Consider the following 15,851-nt stretch of genomic DNA (forward strand, 5'->3'; position numbering starts at 1 on the left):
TCCGATAAGGCCAAATAGGCCAGATGCGGATGCTAAAGATCCTCTTGTCTAGTTGACGATGAGTTCTCGGGAACGGAACTATCTGACTGCGGTCCAGCGTATTTTCGTTCCAAGTTTAAGCCCTACTGCATGGGTAAGGACTCGCAGTGTCTTAGTGGTGAGACCCCTAGCGGGTACCTAGAGACTGTTTTTTGTTTACCAAGAGGCTGTGTTTCATTCGTGGCCGTGGACAGTAGTATTTGCGTATGACCTCTGAATTACCTCTTGACCTCGCGGGAATCGGAAGGATCGGATTGCCGAGAGCGTATAGCCATCGAGGAGTGTATGTCTACGCTGCCGACGTTCCTCGAATGCGTGAGGAATGGTGGACGGGGGTGGATGCTTGTCTGTGACGGTCGTCTGGGCTGCCTTTACCGTAGGCATAGTGAGGGTGGTTAGAGATTCCACTCCAAATCGAAGCCGCGGCCGGAGCGCATCCGGAGGTTTCGACGCTAGCGGAGCCCCTACACCCAGGGAGATGGAGTTGTCGTCTCTATCTACGGAGTGCGTGGGAGACTTGGCCGATGCATTTCGACCACTTTTTGGGTATCCCTTTACGCGCGTCACTGGTTATGTGCACAACGTTAAGGAAGGGGCAAGCGGGAAAAGTCGACATGTTGGCAGCATGCTGCGGGATGATGGAGCTTCTACACCGAACCTCACGGAAGAAGCAGATTTTCCGTGCGCGGAGGTGAGTCGCTCCTATCTTGAGAATCTAAACGTGTGATAAGGCCTGCCGGCTAGGAGTGCACGCTAAAGAACCTCAGTGTTAATGACATTGCGACCCCAGTGGGAACGTAGCTCGGAAGAAAAATACTATTTGGTTTTGTCAGACAGTCAACCCGTGTTTTTAAGCATGTTATTCATTGATCAAAATTTTGAACATATATGAGTAAGCATTAACCAAATCACAACTAAAAGCAATATTATTGATTATTGATCTTAGAAATGGTTTACATCAACAAAGGTAAACACAGCATCAATTACAGAACGGACACATGTAAACTCAGTCGCAGCTACGCTAATATCATTAATGAAATTCAACATCAATAACATACATATATCATCATCACATCACACAAAACATGTAACATATAAAACATTACATTCCTCACATCAAACATTTCTACATAGTCTAATTCTTCAACAATTTGGCTTTCTCTTCCCTAATTATCCCCGCCTATACAATCCTGAAAGAATAATCAGGTCGAACTACTACCCATTCTTTCCCATTGTCGGCTCCTTTCACCTCGAAGAAGCTTACTCCTCATGTAAAAATGTTTTTCTACCCCAACTTCCTTCTCCACTCCTTCAAAATCAACGCATATAAACATAAAACAGCAATATCTCACTGGCACTCTCAACACGACACACAATAATGACACATCTACGCAAAAACAAGCACATTGAGATAGTACAAATATTTTGATTGAGTCTAAAATTTCTAGCATTGTATAAATTCATTTTTTTTCACATCCTATATGTATTTGTATAATTTAAACAATGTTTATAAATCCAGGCGCTGAAGATGATCTCAATAAAGATCAAAACGTTGGCACGAAAAAGAAAATGTTTTTTTAAATCTACGTCACACCAGACCGCATCTCACGATATTTGAATAACTATCGACTAACGGTCTAACTAACTAAACACCATACATTATACAAACTGTTGTTAAGTTCAGTTTACATTTTTAATTTATGAGAAAAAATTCAACTTTTGAAAAAAAAATTTCCTTCATTTTTTTAAAAAGAACAATTGCGGTTAATAAGGAAACATTTTTCGAAAATTAAGTAGTTGCTTAGAAACAATTCAAATGGAAAAGTTTACAATTGAATGTGTGGTGCTTAGTGACAGTTAGTTGATGATTATTTGAAAAACGTGAGGTGCGGTCTGGTGTGACGTAGGTTTTAGAAAAACATTTTTTTTATCGTGCCAACGTTTCGATCTTTATTGAGATCATCTTCAGAACCTGGAGTTTATTTGTTGGATTGTAAGGATTATTTAAATAGTACAAATACATGTAGGATGTGAAGAAAAAAAAGTGAATTTATACAATGCTAGAAATTTTAGACTCAAAGTGTCTCACATCTCACGATCTCCAAATAATCATCAACTAACGGCCACTAAAGACTAAACACAATAATATTATTTCTCCCTTGTTAGTAAACATGGTAGCTTCACGTCTTAGACCGGTGGATGTCGAGCTTAATCTTTAATTTCCTTCGATCAAACCTGCTGGATAGTCTGAAATGTACACGCAATGATGCACAACAGACATGGCATCACGTTTATCTGTTAAAAAATTCACAGCAATAAAGGAGCCAATGCGCACAGAGGGCTGTAGTGGGCGTGGACGTACTGTTGGCTCAAATCATTTCATAAATTAATTCTTATTTAATAATACTCAACAATACTTTTATGATCATCCTTAACATCTTTATTTTATTAATTCGTGTACGAATATATTGTGTATGCACGAATTAATTAATTGTAAAGAAACCCCTATAATTATTGTATAAATGTGTAATATAGCGTGTCTCTGATTCTTTTTTGTTGGGCCCTACCCTGATTTCGGAAAACCGAAAACAAGGTCCCAGAGGTTTTTTACGATCGGACCTGACTACAATTATTTCATTTATCGATCGGGCACCTTTTGTATGACAATATATTTTATTAATTATTATTTTAATTTAAAGAATCCTTTTATCCTATAACAAACCTATCTCAAATCTACAAACCTTAATTTTAAAATGGAATTTGATTCTCGTTTTATAGTTCCATAAAGAAAGGTAAAGAAATTATTATTATTATTATTATTATTATTATTAAAATTTTGACCTCCAAATTATAAAATACAACTAAAATATTAACACAACTTTTAAAATGAAATATTATTTCTTTTACTCTTCTTTATAAAAATATAAACCCTTTTAAAATTAAATTACAATTATTACTTTTTATTTTGACGTCAAAGTAATAAAATTAACTTACTTGAATAGTGTGCACACCAAATTTTTATTTTTACCAAAAATAGCTGTTTACCCACATAAGCCAGAAAGGGATATGTTCTAGGACTTGAAAAAAATAGCCCTTTCTTGGCCCCTACTCCTATCACTGCTTGAGTGTGTGGAGGGGCATGGCGGTTTATTTAAATCTGAACGTGACAAATGTATAAAATAAACGACCAAAATGAACGATTACTGTCCACTACTCAACAATTTTGTTTTAGATTAAATCTTAATCTACACTCTTATTAACAATAAATTGTTTCAATTGTAATAATCAAACACGCGTTTTTAACACATTGGGCGTCGCTGGCCGCAACGGTTTGGGGTTGTCACTAAGATCATCACAGTAAGAAATTTCGAACCAGATCTGTTTAATTCACCTTTAATCACTTAAAACGGACTAAATAATGTTGTAAAATAATCAATGAAGGATTTTCTAAGGGATAATTAAAAATATTAAGGGTGGTGGTCATTTTTTTGCCTCTCAGTGTAATTTTTTTCCGAGGGTATTTCACCTACGAGGTTATTCGAACCCTTGGAGTTTTAATTTTTAAATATCGCCTAGAGTGTTTGGAAAAATTCCCCATTTAGGATTTTGTTCCTCAAATGGGAGAATATAAGTATAAAAAGAAAGAAGTATAAAAATGTAATATTATATTATTATGGATTATTGTCTTTTAAATCCCTTTGCTGTTCGCCACACAAGTTGAAAAGACATCTGTCTGAACATATGACCTGCCTCGGATATGTATATATTGATTTGTTTTATATATGTACCTTTCTAGATTTTATTTTTTGGGAATATTCTTGCAAAGCCTCGGCCACGATTCTTAATATTTGTTTAATATTGGTTCCGTGTTGGTGTAGTTTATTATTTTTCTTATTAACTGAATATTTTACTATTTGTAGACTCTTATTAATTCGTAACGCTTCGAGTAGTAGAATAAAAGTAGAATATTTTTAAATGGGAAATGTCAACAGGTTTCGAGTCAAACTTGATATATGGGCCGTTTTTGTTTTCAAATTGGGTGTCCAAAGATTGCTTAAATAAATAAAACGAAATATGATTTTAACACGAAACAAACAAGATGGATGGCGTAATAATAAATGTCCGAAAAGACTGCCATATTAACTGAATATTAGTGTATAATGTACATAATACAAAGAGTACTTTTTATGGGAGAAAATCCTATGATCTTGGCCTTTTCCACATAAATCCCTTTGACGCGTTATTCCTCCGACGCCAATTCCAGCTAGTAAAACAGCATTTCTAAGGCGAAAATGACAAGAACACGTTCATCCAGATAACCGCCTATGACGGTCTTATAAATAGAGGTTAATCAAATGTGGTGAATAGGGCCATCAAAAAGAGAAAAAATCCTTGTCAAAAAGAACGTAAAACCTTCTTCATTTATGAACGTTTTTTAAGGTTTTATTTGAAGAATTACTATTTATTTTATAAATAAACCCTGAAAACTCGTAAAGAAATAAAACGCACCGCTTTATTTGGCTTTTATTTAAAAAATTAACAAAATCTTATTTCTGCTTTATTCCAGGTCATGGACAATCGAGAGCGGCGTAGATGTTAAGGTAATGACCTCCGCAAATTCATTCCAAAAGATAATTTCTTCTAATCAATTTTTATTAGATCTTAAACTCACCTTGCTATTGACCTGAAACTTTCTTTCTTATTGTGTCAATTCTCAAACGATATAAATGTCTTTTGAGGTTATCCAAAAAAGATTTATACATTTTAATAATTTATTTGCAAACTGAAAGAAATTATCAAGTACATGTTATAACTGTATCAAACATAAAAATCGGACTATTATTTCCACAAAAACGAGCATTTCTGACAAATAATTTGGCTATTTTATGTATCTTTTTATAGAAATATGTTATATATTTTAATGGTACTTACGTCGTTAAAAAGCTATGATCCCCTTAGCTCATAGACTGTTTGACATTCAAATCCTTTTGCTGTTTTTAATTATAGCAGATTATATTATTATTAGATTTTTTTTAAATTTTTTTATTGGCCTTATGATCTTGCATATTAGCCATAGTACGAATTCTTGTGTGTTCAAATTGGGGGTTATCGGGAAAAAAGGGCCAGAGGCGACGGTGGGAATCGAACCCACGACCGCGGCGTGAGAGTCTCTCATGCTAACCACTCGGCTACCGCGGTCCCCCTATTAGATATTTTGACTTGTCAAAAATCGAAAAAATTTTGGGGGTCAAAAAATCGACAAATTTAAATTGAAACAAAAAATTATACTTAGAGATGTATGTCTAGAGGTGCTGAAACGAAAATTTCATATTGGTTTCGTGGAAAGAAAATTGATAAATTTTGATAGCGTTTACTATATTTTTATTGAAATCTATGTAAAACAATCTAGTCACATAGTTGATTTGAGCAGTAGAACAACGAAATAAAAATATTAAAAAAGAGAAAGTTTCAACTTTAATTTTTTGTGTGGCGAAAACAGGGTTTAGTCAGAAGAAGTGGCGGATATTTTAGAATGTAGAATCACCAAAAAAAGTTCGGTTCTCATTCCGAGACCAACCATCCTGGTCGTCCCTTCATTAGTCGCAAGAAAATCTGAAACATGAAACTTATGAATACACAAGCCAAGAGTAGTTTAGTAAGTCACACACAAAATTAATCGTATTCAAAACACTAAGAACATAAAAAGAAAATAAACCTACGATCATAATAACCAACAGGAACAACTAACCAGCATAAACCTTATTCGTCAAAGAAAAAGACTTGTTTATTGTGTTCTGGGAGTTATTCTCCTTTAAGAGCAGCAGCACAATTTTACGTTTGCTATTATTTCATTGAAAGATATGAATGACTTATAATTATTTTATTTTTATGGCTGGACAGATTATAGGCGGATTTTGTTCTGAAATAAATGTTTATCAGTGCATTACGTTATAAGTAAGTTATAATAACATATAAATGTACAACATTTACTGTGTTCATGATAAAAACTCACCCTTTTCTGATGGTTAGGGGCTATCTTCTTACCCCTCGTCCGTGTATATACTGACAACAGTGAATATCTTTAAAGACATTCCAATGAAAATTAGATTGAATTTAATTTTTTTAAAATAATTATTTGTAGCCTATATATATTAGTACAGTTTACAAACGTGATCAGTACGTTTTTTCATAGGTCACAGCACTAAAACTAATGCCAGCGTTGCACCCGGAGGACTCATGCTAAGAAAAACCAGCACTCTCAAGTGTACAGCGAGTTGGTGTGTCACGGATTTAGAACTTCTTGTGAATAGGCCTTGGTTTCGCACAAAAAATATTTGAAAGTTGAAATTTTGCGGTCATTAATATTTTTATTTCGCCGTTATTCAGATCAACTGTGTGAATATATCATTTTATAGCATTTTTATGTAGATTACAATAAAAATATGTAAAAGCTATCAAAGTTTATAAAAAAAAATTGTGAAAACGCAATATTTTTGCGCAGTAAACTTGGTCATAATTTTTTTTCGTGAAACTAATGTGAAATTTTTTTTAGCATCTCTAGAGACCCCTAAATATACAGTTTTGTGCGCAATTAAATTTATCGAATCCTAAAATTTTTCCGATATTTAAGAAATCTTTCTCGGAATATCTGATTGGAACGGTTATAATTTCCGCAAATAGGCAAAAAGTATTTTAACATCAAACATACCATTTAAAAGGTAATGAAACGTAGCTTTTTAACGACTATCTACCATAAAAATATAGACAAGATTTCTATAAGAAAATATATAAAATAAAAAAATATTTTTGTCAGAAATTAACCCTTTTTTTAATGGAAATAATAGTCCGATTTTAATGTTGGATACAGTTATAAATTGACTATTTCTTTAAAAGAATTATCAAACATGAAAATCAATTTTCTACATCTTCAACGTCTTCAAAATTATCAGTAAAAAATTAATTTACTCCTATATCCGTGAAAGTAGGTATAAGGACTTTATTACCTAGAATTACGACAACGAGGTTCAATCCAAGTTTTGACCATTTTTGACCTACTTTGATTACAGAATGTTTAATATACAAAAAAGCGGGATTTTGTTTATTTATCTTTTTAAATCATACCAAATTAGAAAATGCTACGTCATAAAACATTTTTTTTAATCTTAACCAACAATGAAATGAATATACAAAAAATAATGTTTCTTAATCTCTAAATAACGAATTATGATAATTTAATGGCGACTGAAATTAGATTTTGAAAAAATGATGGTTGAATGAAAAGTTCATTGTTTTTTTTTTTGCTTTAAAACTCTCTGCTACCAGTTTTTGTCACCCTCTCCCGGTTTTCTACCAGCGGAGGTGGAATTACGAAGTAAAGTAAAAGATTAAGAGCAAAGAAGGACAATTAAAAAAATAATCCTCAATTACAAATAAATTATAATTGAAATTTAAATATTCATAATCCCTCCACCAATTAAACAAAGAAGGTTAACTAAATTAAAAGTATTTTTTTACCAGCCTGAAATTTTATTCTCCAAATCTCATTAACTCGATTTACGGACGGTTTCGCTGCTCAAGCTCACCTGACTTCGCCCGCTACACGACCTTACGGTCGGAAGGGTTTTGACTTCCTCTTCGACTAGCGGTCCACCCAGAATCTTGAAAACTGTGAGAAGTGATGGGCTGAACTCTTTCATGCGTTTATGTATTACATGCGTTCATTTGAGCTTATATAAATCAGTCACCACTCAGGAGCATTCATTCCTGAGGCCTTTTAGCTGAAGAGTACACTTGGTGAGGTATCGAAACATTAAAACCAATTCAAATAAAAAAATATCCCTTACCATGTATTTTTTTAACTAGGGTATTTCAACTACGAGGTGATATAAACCCTCAAGGTGCCAGTGTTTTTGAAAAAAGCCCATTTGTGAGTATGTCGGGCTGGAATGTACTTTTTTAAACTTAAGGCAATTGATATAAATATTGATACATTTTAAACGGGGTTTTAAAGAGAATTTTTTATATGATTTAGAAACAGTAAATTGGATAACATTAAATGGAAAGAAGTGTTTATTAAATAATTATTAGATATTTATGAATTGTACAAGATAAGATTTGTAAGTAACGATAGGCTAAATCCGCACAACGTCTGTGTCATGCCGAACTGTTGGTCCGTTTTATTTATTAATTTATTTTATTTGTAGCCCTACTTACTAGTACATTTTACAAATCTATACCGTTTTTTCACATTCTTCACTATTACTAATGCTAATGCTAGCTCTGCAATGCCAAGAGAAACGAGCCAATGCTGGAGCTCAAAGTGAGGGGTTAAAGGCAAGGAAGTTTCGAGCCAGTTGTCGATTACGGCGACGTGAGTGGGAATGTGTTGACAGAGTTCGAGCAGTAGGATTAGGTTAAATCGAGATGTTAGGGTAAAACATTTCGAATCGGGAATGGATCAGTTCGTTTAGAAAAGGAATTCGTTGTGGATAGTGAGGTTAGTGAAAGAGTCAAAGGAGCTTTCACAATTTATCTGAGAACTTTTGACTGAAAAGTTCGTCTATACAAAGTGGTTGCAGTGATGTCTTATGTAAGGTTAGTTTAGTGTTGACGTTCAAAACGGATTTCGATCCTAGGAGTCTTCGTTGTTAACATTAAAAAATAAATAAAATAAACTGACCAATTATGAGATCATTGCCAGACTCATTTGGACTTACGGACTTGAACTTCGACATGACACCAATAGATCTATCCTAACCGAATGCAAAAACGTTACCCAAACTATCCAAAATAATTTACAACAACATGTGATCGGATTGGATTCTCGACGACAAATGAAATGGCCACGGAGAGCTTTAGTGAAGTATACTTCATTTTAAATCATTAAATTAACTAATTTGTGGTCCGCTTGACCAATTAATGTATTACAAATAATTAAGGTTTTTAGTTGAGATAAAAAAGTCAATGGCACGAGCCGGATTCGAACCCACGATCTTCGGCTAGATACGCCGCTGCTCTACCAATTGAGCTATCGTGACCCCAATCCACTCGGACACTAACTTCCCATCTCAACCCCACCTTTTGAATTTTCCCTCCTTTTTGCCATTTTTCAAATTTGTTTTGTAAAAGAGTTCAACCGATCTCCATCGTAATTGTTCTTTTGGGTTTCTCCCTCCTCACATGCCGAAATAACGGTGACAGACAAATCTTTTGTAACAACTTTTTAACAAACTAGAATGAAAAAATTTGAAATAGTGAGCACAATAAATTTGAAAGGGATTTCTAAACCCACTTAGCAAGTTCCTCAAGCCAATTAAGAAATTATCAGAAAAATGCAAGGTGTAAAGCGATGTAGTAATTGTAATTTGTAAATACATATATTACAATGTTTATTTTATTTAAAACGTTAAAAAAACTGAAATAAAACATTCACGAAAATTAATCACAATAACTGACTAAATAGAACAACGAAAAACCAAGGCTTACAAAAAATGCAGACTATAGACAAGTGAAGATAATAGTAACACATGAATATTATAAAAAGGACACGACCACCTAAAAAATACAAAACTAACTCCCATGGAGATTGAAGATACGCTAAAACGCACGTGACAGACCACGAGCAGGGAGCAAATCAGAATGGTCGGAAATGACGAAATTACACTTTTTTGTTGCTCAATTTGTTTGAAATGCTCGTGCTCACGAGAGAGCATTAGTCAAATTGTATCTTTCCCTCACAATCAGGAACCTCTTTACAAGCGTTCAGATTTATCTAAGCAAGATTGCTTTTTTCTTGTTGATTGATTTGATACCTACTGAACCTATTCAAACTCAATTCCTTTCAGTATTTCTTTGACGATTTTAATTTTATGATGTACAATATTTTAAAATCTGGAGCTGTTCGTTGGCTAATTTGTTCTTGAAATTCTTCATCATTCGAGCAGTTTTACCTTTGGGACGTGATTGAAGAGGGTTCATTATTAGCCGACATAATTACCTGAGACCGTTTTCACTCCAGCCTCGTTCATAACTTTTGATAGCGACGACTGCTTGTCTTCATTATTTTCTTGGAAACCGCGAGTAAAATGTAGGCGGAGATGAGAAAGGAAATGTTCATCTCATTAAGACTGTTATTTACATTATTATCGCTCTTAACGATTCAACTTCAGCTGAGACGTTTTTTAAACAATTAATCACCACCACCCCATCTAATGAGACACTTGTCGGCCAAACCTCATAAATTATTCCGAAGAGAAAAGATTCTCTTTTCAAAAAATTCTCTTTCATGAAATCTCGAGCAGTGTTAAAAGGAATTGTTCGGACGACACGATTAAAATAACGCGGCTGGTATTTTCTCTGAAAGATGACCTGAACATAAATCCTAGGGAATTACACATGTCATCCAGATAAACAACCTCCTCATTTCATTAAAGGAGCCCATTATTCCACAGATGTTCATAAATCATGCCTAATGAGTTATTTAATGAAATACTTAATGTATGTGGCAATATGCAAATTATAAATTTCTGTCAATGTGGAACATTTTTCAGGCTAAATGCCAAATTGTACTGTAAGAGCTTCAATGAAGCGTTTTTGCCTGAAATATCAATTTTAACAAAGCAAATTATTTCTCATGCCACATCCTCTGAGTTCCTTCTCTAGCGTCGCGGAGGTCCTTAATTTTCCTGGGCGTTGAGTAAATAATCCATCGGATTTCATCTTGTGAAACCAAATATTATTTTCACTAATTTCGTGGTACGCTTGACCAAGCGTTCACTTTAATTCATTAAATTCACTAAATTAGTGAATTTAATGAATTAAAATGGAGTACACTTCACTAAAGCTCTCCGTGGCCATTTCATTTGTCGTCGAGAATCCAATCCGATTACACGACATTTGAAAAATGGTAAAAAGGAGGGAAAACTCAAAAGGTGGGGTTGAGATAGGAAGTTCGAGTGGATCGAGGACACGATAGCTCAAGTGGTAGAGCAGCGGCGTATCTAGCCGAAGATCGTGGGTTCGAATCCCGCTCGTGCCATTAACTTTTTTTCATCTCAATAAAAACCTTAATTAATTACAAACATTATTCTTCCAGAAGAGCGGTTTGAAGCTTGTTCGATGCTTGTTGGAGAAGGCGAACGATGTTTAAAACGTCTCTTTGTCATGCCCATAAATTTTCGTGCTGGCTAAATAATTCATTGTGGAAATCCCTACAATATCTAAGTAATGAGTGATGCTTCAAGCTTTATGCGGTCAAGCACTATCACGCATTAACACGCTGTAGCCCCCAAAAAATATAGCGAATGGGTGGGACCACAGCTTCCAGAAGAACTTCCACAATTTACCTTAGTGGGGTCAAAGTTTCATTCTGTACGATAATCAGTTTGGTATGAGCATGGACGTTGATTCCCCATACCATAACTGACTGTCTTTGAAAATGTGGTACATGGAGCAAAGCGTTCTTCCGTCTTCTCCTCATAGGATCCGTTCCGACCGTCACAAACCATACCTGATTTGGGAATAGTCACCTCTCCAGTAGTAGAGAACTAGATCCGGGACGTTTAGAGACTAGGCTATTCTCACGAAGCCTTCTGATGACTTTTAGAGATCACCCTTACATTATGCAAGTTTGGAATTGTACTTTTCGAACAAGGCTTCCGGTGGCCCTAAACACTAATGAGGGTGGTACAGCACCTAGCTCTTGGGGCTATGTAACGTACGTCGTTGGTCAAAGCCCCTGCCCGACTAAGATCTTCTTGACTTAAAACCATGCTTTTAAGTTTTCTTTATTTTTAATCTAAAAATAGTAAAATGATTATTAACACTTTATAAAGATAAACTACAAATTTTTAATTTTTTATAAAAACAAAACTGACGGATTGTTAGCAACGATTCAGATTTTGAGCATTAAACGCTCATCTTCAGGTTCTTCGTCATTTCATTCTTCAACCTGACGTTCAAATCTGTGAGTAGAACCATCAATTACAAAAATCGACATATTTATACCACCTGTATTATTTCTACAAATTACTAATGTTTTATTTACGTTTTAAGTAATATACCTAGTTAGTAATGGAAATACATTCAAGTGTCCGGTTTTTGATTTTGAGTGCAGTACAGAAATCAACTAAGCTTTCTTCAATAAAATAAAAATAAAAACACATTTTCTTGTTTCTTTTATGGTAAAAAGTGTAAATGATATAAAGTTAGCGAAAAGTATTCGTCAGCTGACAACCAACTCTCATCAATCATTACGTTACGATGACAATAATAAATGAAGACAGATATCTAACTTGAAAATCGATATTTTGAAGTAAATGAAGGTATCGACGTTAATTCTGTTATGTCACCAGCATTGTCCTGATCCAGTAGTAATTTACAAAAAACCTCGTTATGATTCATAACATAAATTATGAGTTATTGTAATTCGCTTGTAAAGTCCTGTTGATAAATTGCTTTTGAATTTAAAACGTAAAACAGTCGTTTTTTTTGGTTGATATACAAATATCGCCAAGGGGCTTATTAATAAAGTCCGGTTTAACGCTCGCTTCGCATTTCATTGCTTTTTAACACGTAGACTTTTGGAAAAATCGTTAAGGCCCGATTGAGGCCAAGAGTAAAGTTTTTTTTTCTTACTCGCTGAACCTTTTCGTGCCGCTTGAGTAAACTGTCGTCTGATTTCGCACGAGTTTAACAATCGTGATATTTTGAATTTTAAATGAGCTATTATCTAAAAGCGATTATTTATCAAAATCTTGTGATATTTAAATGACTGAAAAACTGATGTTTGTGGGCACGCAGCGAAACGTTTACAGTTGGAAATATAATTATTCATAAATCGTGAGATGCGGTCTGGTGTGATGTAGGTTTCAGAAAAATATTTTCTTTATCGTGCCAACGTTTCCATCTTTATTGAGATCATCTTCAGGGCCTTGTGTTGTCTGCATTTCAGCAAAAAAGTTCTCTGGTTGATAGCCGATGCGAGTTTCTTCTCATTGTTGGCGATGTCCTTCAGAGTACTTTTAGCTGCGTGTCCATATGTAGTTGAAATTTGTTGATAGAATAGAAATTTGTTGGAAATATGTTTCATCGAGGGGAATTTTCAAATTAACGTAAATTAATTATTACACCGTGCTGTTTCTGCTTTCTATGTTATGTAGATTCGGATGAAAAGTGTATAGAATAAATTAGCCTATCAGTATATTTAGACTATTATTTTTGTAAACACATATGTATTTGACTAATGTAGCTAGAATTTGTGAAGATCTACTACAAAAATAATCCTGTAGAAGTACGATCTTAAACACATGTGTAGGTGTTTGGTAAAACCCTGAGGAAAATATGTAAATAAATTATACATAGAAAAAAAGAGGTTTTTTAAGGTAAGTTGTGCTCTTATATGATACCATAATTATCGATATTTATTTTTACAAGGGTATTTCAACTACCATGTTGTTTTTGAACTATAGGTTAATTTGTAAGTCCGTTGGGTTCGACTGTGGGCCGCTAGATTTGAACCTGACATACTTACAAAGGAGCTTTTTTTTCAAAAACCCCGGCCCCAGGAGAGTTCATATAACTTAGTAGTTGAAATACCATCGTAAAAAAATAAATAAATAATTGAAATTGAATCTATTGTAACCGAATGAATTTCGCCTTGTCAACCACTTAAACGTTGTTGCGCTCTTCGACGCCCTGAAGCAGCATAATATTTATCATGTATTAACTAAAAATATTTGTATTTACAGTTTATCTTTGTATACTTTCAAATGTTGACGGGTAGATTCATAAGTTGGTATCAAATTCGTGTTTATGGATTCTTTAGTAAAGATTATTTTAGGAGTTGCTCTGCCAAATCACTTTATGACAGCGGTGAGTGTTTTCATGTTTTATCTTACATTTTTTGCCAAGCTCGAGCATGTTTTTGTTTAGAAAGGAATCTATCTAAAAAAAGAAAAGAGTTGATGATGTTGTAAAATCTCCGTTTAAAGCTTGCAGTAAAAAAGAGCAAGCTGAGCAGAATCTGAAGGTCAGTGTTATCGTATCGTTTCGCCGCCCCTTTTCTTCCCCTTTTGGAATTTATTGCTAGGAGGAATGTGTCGATCGACTTTCCACAAAGGGGTGATCCGGATGTATTATGATAGGACACCGTATGCATAATGTACTCGAAAGTTCCCTCTTTTTTTCAGTGTTACAAAAACCATTGCATAATGTTTTTTAATAACCTATATATGCGATCAAGTAAGTTAACTCTTATAAATTGGGTGACGTGTAATTAATAGAAGGATACACGAGACCGGCTCACTGCAAAGTATCTTACGAAGTTTTTACGAGTTTCTGTTCGTTCGTTCACCCACCAATTAGCCGCCATTGCGATCGGCGCCCCACAAAACTAAAATGGGGCATACTATTTAAGAAGTTGCTGCAAGTTTCCACCTCGGTGGAGTTGAAGAGTTTCTAAAAGATTCCCAAACTCCTTAGAACGAATACAACTAATGATCGCACATAGAAGCCACGAACTGCACGCATTTCAACTTTCCTTGTAATTGAACAGTGAACAGTTAAAACGCGGTATTGTCAGTATTGTCAAAGTAGAAAATTTCTTCAACTTTCAAACATGTAAGATTCAAAAGTGTAAGATGTACATCGTAACAGAACATTGTTAGCTAGGCAGCTCTAAAAAAGCTCTCCAGGCCTACGAGATCAACTCAAAACTTGTTTGGACCTGCCTAAATGAACTTTAAAAAAATTGGGTTCCAGGTCATGAGATAATTTCAGGCAACAAAGCAGCAAATATACTTACTAAATAAAGCGAGCCTCGGAACAACTGAGAGGCCTAAATCCATCTTGTGTCATAAACTATACCCCAATTGAAACTGTGATCTTGGGTAACTAAAGAACAAAATAAATACAGGGACTGAAAACCTGGCATTAGGAAAGCAATTCACTACTAGCAAAAACAAATCAATCGAAGAGAAAGGAAATCTTTCTTAACAGAAAAGAATTAGAAACTCTAACTGGTATTACAGGACATGTAAAGTTTCAGTTATGAGTTAACCCCAGTTAACAGTAAAGTTTCACCTTAAAAATGTGGGGCTATGAACAGATGACCAACGTCGGTTATGCCCAGAACAGACAGAGACAATATAACATATCCTAGCCCCTCAATAGGTAGGAGAACAATGTGTACCTGAGAAAACCGTTCTTGTGTTTGCTAAAGGGAGATATCCCTACGACTCCAAATGTGGGGCAGTAGATCGACGCGTAACGTCCTATTCATAATTTTTTGTTAAAAACGTGCACTGGAGTAAAAACGTAGTTAGTAATTCGTTGGCCCTAGTGAAAAAACCGAGATAAAGACCATTTAAATTGGAATGAGATAGGGAACTTTTCAATTTTTGAAATTGAAGCAGTCAACATTTTCAGTAACGAAGGGCCTGAGTAAGGTATGCCACAAGATTCCTCCAGTTATCTGTTCCGTTAAGGATTGTCATGGATCTTCTTTATCCAGTTTCAGTTTTTCGAAGTACTTCTGGCGGAACTCTCTTAGAACAGGGCACACTCCCATGAAGTGAAAAGTGTCCTCTGAGACGTTGCGCTTGCATAAGGAGTAAATTTAGCGCGGTCCTGTCTCCACGGTTGGCAGTTCACCCCTCGCTCTTACGACCAAAGACACCTCATAGATTGTCATGCTAGAGCAATTCACATATTTTCGGACTAAGTCTAAATCCAGTGTTGTGATTGTGGTGTAGTTGTGATACAAGGTATTTCTCGCACGAATTATCAGATTGTTCCTTTGCCTTGCTTCTCAT

General features: G+C 34.8%; 1 protein-coding gene across 2 annotated transcripts in view; it reads left to right on the top strand.

Moving 5' to 3' along the window:
- The window catches only part of LOC106662899 (soluble scavenger receptor cysteine-rich domain-containing protein SSC5D-like), a 279,936-nt gene that overhangs the window by 24,858 nt on the left and 239,227 nt on the right, over positions 1 to 15,851 (top strand). For both annotated transcript variants that reach the window (XM_014387340.2, XM_014387341.2), the window contains exon 2: positions 4,607 to 4,640. The gene's annotated coding sequence lies outside the window, so the exon portion shown is untranslated. The remainder of the gene's footprint in view (positions 1 to 4,606; positions 4,641 to 15,851) is intronic.

This window comes from Cimex lectularius, unplaced genomic scaffold, assembly GCF_000648675.2.
Source record: "Cimex lectularius strain Harlan isolate CLEC.00 unplaced genomic scaffold, Clec_2.1 scaffold84, whole genome shotgun sequence".
Taxonomy (NCBI): Eukaryota; Metazoa; Arthropoda; class Insecta; order Hemiptera; family Cimicidae; genus Cimex; species Cimex lectularius.